Genomic DNA, 7,051 nt, shown 5'->3' with positions numbered 1-7,051 from the left:
AAGAGGCCCACTTCAAAACACATCATCATTAAAATGGCAAAATTTCAGGATAAAGAGAGAATTTTAAAGGCAACAAGGAAGAAAAAAGAAGTAACATACAAGGAAGCCCTGATAAGGCTAGCAGCTGGCTTCTCAATGGAAACACTCCAAGCAAGAAGAGAATGTCAAGAAATATTTCAAGTAATGAGAACCAGAGGCCTGCAACCAAGGCTACTTTACCCAGCAAGGCTCTCAGTCAAGATAGAAGGCCAAATAAAGAGCTTCCAAGACAAAAAAAAAAGTCTTAAAGAATATGCCTCCACCAAGCCAGCACTGTAAGAGATGCTAAAAGGACTGCATGAAGAAAAGAAAGGAAAAGAGAGAGACAGAGAGGAACATAGGTACAAAAATGGCAATGAATAAGTAGGTATCAATAACAACATTAAGCATAAATGGATTAAATGCTCCAATCAAAAGACACAGAATAGCTGAATGGATAAGAAAGCATGACCCACACATATGCTGCCTACAAGAGACCCACCTCAGGTCAAAAGACCTATACAGACTCAAAGTGAAGGGCTGGAAACAAATTTTCCAAGCAAATGGACAAGATAAAAAGCCAGGGTAGCAATACTGTATCAGACAAAATAGTCTTCAAAAAAAAAGGGCCATAGCCCTGGCTGGTGTAGCTCAGTAAATTGAGTGCAGGCCTGTGAACCACACGATCACAGTTCGATTCCCACTCAGGGCACATGCCTGGGTTGCAGGCCAGTTCCCAGCAGGAGACTCACGAGAGGCAACCATACATTGATATTTCTCTCCTTCTCTCCTTCCCTTCCTCTCTAAAGATAAATAAATAAAATCTTTTTTAAAAAGGGGCCATAAAAAGAGATCCAGAAGGTCACTTCATAATACTCAAGGGAAGTATCCACCAAGAAGACATTAACATCATAAATATATATGCACCCAACATAGGAGCACCCAAATATATACAGAAAATCTTAGAGGACTTTAAGAAAGATATTGACAGCAAGACAATTACAATAGGAGATTTTAACACCCCACTGTCAAAAATGTATAGGTCTTCCAAACAAAATATCAACAAAGATACTGGGGCATTGAACAATGTCCTAGATGAAATGGACTTAACTGATATATATATAGAGCCCTTTGCTCTAAAGAGGCTAAATACACATTCTTTTCAAATACACATGAAACATTTTCAAACATAGAACACATGATAGGACACAAATCGAGCCTCAAAAAATTGAAGAAAATTGAAATCATACCAAGCATTTTCTCCAGCCACAAGGGACTGAACCTGGAAACCAACCCCAAAGGAAAAAAACCAAAACACCCCAAAGCATGGAGACTGAATGGTATGCTATTAAACAACAAATGGGTCAAGATTGAAATTAGGGAAGAAAACAAAAAGTTTCTGTAAATAGATGAAAATGAACTCACAACAACCCAAAACTTATGGGACACAGCAAAGGTAGTCCTGTGAGGGAAGTTCACAGCAATACAGGCCTACCTAAAAAAACATAGAAACATTTCAAACAAACATCCTAACGCTATGCCTACAAGAACTCGAGGAACAACAACAAAGACAGCCCAGAGCTAGTAGAAGAAAGGAAATAACCAAGATCAGAGCAGAATTAAATGACATAGAGACTAAAAGCACAATTCTAAGGATCAGTGAATCCAGGAACTGTGTTTTTTTAAAGATAAATAAAATAGACAAGCCTTTAACCAGGCTCATCAAGAAAAAGAGAGAGAGGACCCAAATAAACACAATCAGAAATGAAAGAGGAGAGATTACAACTGACACCACAGAAATTACAAAGGACTGTAAAAAATTACTATGAAGAAATGTATGCCAAGAAATTTGAAAACCTAGGTGAAATGGACAAATTTCTAGAAACATATAATCTTCCAAAACTCTATGAAGAAGAAGCAGAAAGCCTGAACAGACCAATAATAGCAGATGAAATTGAAGCAGTAATCAAAAAACTCCTGACACACAAAAGCCCTGGATTAGATGGTTTCACAGGAGAATTCTACAAAGCATTTAAGGAAGAGCTAAATCCTATTCTTCACAGACTATTCCAAAAAATCCAAAATGATGGAAGACTCCCCAACTCTTTTTATGAAGCCGGCATCACCCTAATTCCAAAACCAGATAGAGACACAACAAAGAAAGAAAACTTCAGGCCAATATTGCTGAGGAACATAGACGCTAAAATCCTCAATAAAATATTGGCAAATTGCATCCCAAAATACATTTAAAAAATCATACACCATGACCAAGTGGGATTCATCCCAGGAATGCAAGATGGTTCAATATTTGCAAATCAGTAAATATAATACATCACACAAACAAAAGCAAGGACAAAAATCACATGATCATGTCAATATATGCAGGAAAAGCTTGTGGTAAGGTACAATACCCATTTATGATAAAAACACTCAGCAAAGAGGGAATAAAGGGAGAATTCCTCAACATAATAAAGGCCATATATGAAAGACCTACCGCCAACATCATACTCAATGGGCAAAAACTAAAAGCTTTTCCACTAAGATCAGGAACAAGACAAGGTTGTCCACTTTCACCACTTCTATTCAATATAGTATTGGAAGTTTTAGCCACAGTGATCAGACAAAAAAAGGAAATAAAAGGCATCCAAATGAGAAAGGAGGAAACAAAACTGTCATTGTTTGCAGATGACATGATAATATACATAGAAAATGCTATAGACTCCATCCAAAAATTGCTTGACCTAATAAATGAATCTGGCAAAACTGGGGGTTACGGAGTCAACATCCAGAAATCAAAGGCATTTTTGTATACCAACAATGAAACAGCAGAAGCAGAAATCAAGAAAAAATCCCATTCGATATAGCAAAAAGAAAAATAAAATACCTAGGAATAAACCTAACCAAGGAGGTAAAAGACCTGTATGCAGAAAACTACACACACTGAAGGAAGAAATCAAGGAGGACACAAACAAATGGAAACATATACCGTGTTCATGAATTGGAAGAATTAACATCATCAAAATGTCCATACTATCCAAAGCAATTTACAGATTCAATGCAATACCTATTAAAGTACCAATGGCATATTTCACAGACATAGAACAAACACTTTACAACTTTATATGGAACCATAAATGACCCCGAATAGCAGCTGCAATTTTGAGAAAGAAGAACAAAGTAGGGATCACAATACCAGATACCAAACTGTATTACAAGGCCACTGTAATCAAAACAGCCTGGTACTGGCATAAAAACAGGCACGTAGACCAATGGAACAGAACAGAGAGCCCAGAAATAAACCCAAGTCTCTATGGGCAATTAATATTTGACAAAGGGAGCAGTAACATAAAATGGAGTAAAGATAGCCTCTTCAACAAATGGTGTTGGGAGAACTGGACAGTTACATGCAAAAATAATGAAACTTGAGCATCAACTTACACCATACACCAAAATAAATTAAAGGTGGGTAAAAAAACTTAAATACAAGCCATGACACTATTAAAGTCCCAGAGGAGAACATTGGCGGGAAAATCTCAGATATTTCACACAGCAACATTTTTACTGATATGTCCCCTAGAGCAAGGGACATAAAGGAAAGAATAGACAAATGGGATCTCATTGAAATTAAAAGCTTCTGCACAGCTAATGAAAACAGTATTAAAATAAAAAGAGAACCAACTGTATGGGAAAACATATTTGTCAATGATACCTCAAACAAAGGTTTAATCTCCAAAATACACAAAGAACTTACACGACTTCACTCTAAGAAGACAAGCAACCCAATTAAAAAGTGGGCAAAGGACTTGAACAGACATTTCTCCAAGGAGGACATACAGAGGATCCAGAGACACATGAAAAGATGCTCAATATCACTAGCTATCAAAGAGATGCAAATTAAAACCACAATGAGATACCACTTCAGACTGGTCAGAATTGCCATCATAAACAAAGCAACAAACAAAAATGTTGGAGAGGTTGTGGGAAAAAGGGGACCCTCTGTTAGTGGGATTGCAGACTGGTACAACCATTATGGAAAACAGTATGGAATTTTCTCAGAAAACTAAAACTGAATATGCCTTTTGACCCAGCAATTCCACTGCTGGGATTATATCCTAAGAACCCTGAAACACCAATCCAAAAGAACCTATGCACCCCAATGTTCATAGCAGCACAATATACAATAGCCAAGAGTTGGAAGCAACCTAGGTGCCCAGCAGTAAATGAATGGATCAAAAAACTGTGGTACACATACACAATGAAATTTTATGCAGCAGAAAGAAAGAAGGAGCTCCTACCCTTTGCAACAGCCTGGATGGAACTGGGAAGCATTATGCTGAGTGAAATAAGCCAGGTGTTGAAAGACAAATACCATATGATCTCATCTTTAACAGGAAGCTAAACAACAAAACAAACAAGCAAGCAAAATATAACCAAAGACACTAAAATAGAGAACAGGCTGACAGTGACCAGATGGGAGAGGGGAGGGAATTTCAGGGGAAAGGGGGAAGGATTCACAGGAACAAGTATAAAGGACACATGGACAAAAACTAACAGGGGTCGAAATGCGAAAGAGGGGGGAGCTCTGGGATGAGAGTAAAAGACAGAAAACTGTATTTGAACAATAACTAAATTTAAAAAATAAAATTAAAATTAAAATAAACTAAAAAAAAAGAACACTGTGAAATAAGCCAGTCAGAGAAAGACAAATACCATATGATTCCACTTATGAGTGGAATCTAATGAACAAAGTGAACTAACAAGTAAAACAGACGCACTCATAGATGGAGAGCAGATGGCAGCTAGTGTGGGTGGGGGCAGGGATGTTGGGGATGGAGGAATGGAGCAAAAAGGAAAAAGGACTCATGAATACGAACAACAGTGTGGTGATTGCTTGAGGGAGGAAGGTATAAGGGGACTAAATGGTAATGGGAAAAAAATACAATAAAGCTTAAATTTTTAAAGTACATATAAAGCATGATGAGATCTTGATTAATATCTATTTTAGAAAAGATAGGGAATACATGTAACAATTGGCTAAGCATGATTACCTTTGGCTATCGTAATTACAGATGATATTTATCTCTTGATTTTCTTTTCAAAAGACTCTTCAAAGAATAAGTTATTGAGTAAAGAATTTTAAAATGTTACTTTGGCCCTGGCAGGTATAGCTCCGTGGATTGAGCATGGGCCTGCAAACCAAAGGATCTAGGTTCAATTCCCAGCCAGAGCATATGCCTGGGTTGCAGGCCAGTTCCTGGTAGAGGACGCACAAGAGGCAACCATACATTGGTATTTCTCTCCCTCACTCCTTCTGTTCTCATCTAAAGATAAATAAATTAAATCTTTAAAAAAAATTTTAATTAAAAGTTACTTTGTGTAGGAGGCCGTTCTGCTGTGACATGGGCCCAGCTCCCACTCAGAGATGCACAGGACTCACACCCACGGATAGGTTCTCCCATGGGCAATCAGGCCTGCAATGTGTCTACACCACTTTGAAACTTGCTTTTGCTAAAACTCCCTCACCCTGAACCGCAGCAAATATTTACTGCAAAGTAACGTCCTAAAATCCATGCTAAAACTCTTCAGTTTTAACATAGATTTTAGTATAAAATGGAGTATAACCGGTTCAACCACTTTTCCCTTTACATTTGCAAGTATACCTCTTCTGTGATGTGATTATCGGCATGGGCTCCTTTGTTTTCTGTAAAAGGTAACCACCTAAAGGGAACCTGTGCGTAGTAAATAAGGATCATCATGTAATGTGCCCAGAGAAAAAGAAACAAAGGCCTGTTGTGGTGGAGGCCGTGTTTTTTTCTCCTCTTGGGAGAAACCATGCTGTCCCTCTTCCTCAACCAGAGGAAGTAGTATATGTGAATGTCTCATGTCTCATCCATAATGCCGTGGACACTGCAGTCCAGTGTCCACATCAACTTTGAAAAAATGATGAGACAAATCTGTCTTTTTCACATTTAGTGAGAAAATATTCTTCCTCTTTTGCAGACCTAAGGTTTTGCACCAACTTTTCTGGCCAAGTACCAAACTCGGGGCAGGAGGTAGGCAGATGTCACTTTTTTGATATTCTCTACATGTTTGATCACACCCCTATTATAATCTTTTCTGAAGAAAAATCCAACCATAATCTACTCTCCTCCTAGCATTGACATATACACGCCAAAAATGCAGGCCTCCAGTAGTCATATGTATCTATGTATATGTATCAACAAAAAAATGGGGTATCATACTCAAGTTTAAAAAAAATAAGGAATGAGTTTATATGGATTCCAAGAATCAGACAGACAGAAATTCTAAAGTTGGCCAGACTATAATAAATCAGGAAAAAGTAGATGGTAGTAAGAAAGGTAATAAGAAAAACAGAATGTAGCAATTAATAATAATAGAAATATATTATATAATGTAATAATAACATAAATAATAAAATAATATAGTACCTCTAAACTGTTTTGAGAAATAAATAAGAAATTGCATATAAAGCACCTAGCATAGTCCATCAAAGGTACTCAGAGAGTAAACTAATAAATTGTTAATCAAAGAAATAGAGGCAAAACAGCATGTTCAATTTGTAATTGATGGTTAAGAGAGTCATTTGCCTCATTTTTTAAAAAATCTTTTATATCATCTCTATTTGAAGTCAGTGCCAAAATATTTTAGAAGCACGTAACAAAATACCTGACTTGCCTGGACCAGTGTGGCTCAGTTGGTTAGGGATCATCCTGCAAACTAAAAGGCAGCAGGTTCAAATTTCAGTCAGGGCACATGCCTGGGTTGCTGGCCAGGTCCCTAGTTGAGGTCCACACAAGAAGCAACCAATCAATGTTTTTCTTCCTCTCTTTCTCCCTCATCTAAAAATAAATAAAATCCCTCTAAAAATAAATAAAATCTTCACAAAAAACACCTGACTTGAATGAAGCATAGAAATAATAAAATGAACTAACATTGATACTTGCTATGTGGCAAAAATCAGAGTTAAAATCTTTGTGGAAATTGGAAGATAGTTTAGAAAAAGAGACAATTT

The sequence above is a fragment of the Sturnira hondurensis genome, unplaced genomic scaffold (genome assembly GCF_014824575.4).
Source record: "Sturnira hondurensis isolate 20B ecotype Veracruz unplaced genomic scaffold, ASM1482457v3 Scaffold0017046, whole genome shotgun sequence".
Lineage (NCBI taxonomy): Eukaryota > Metazoa > Chordata > Mammalia > Chiroptera > Phyllostomidae > Sturnira > Sturnira hondurensis.
Note: the sequence above shows the minus strand (reverse complement) of the source record.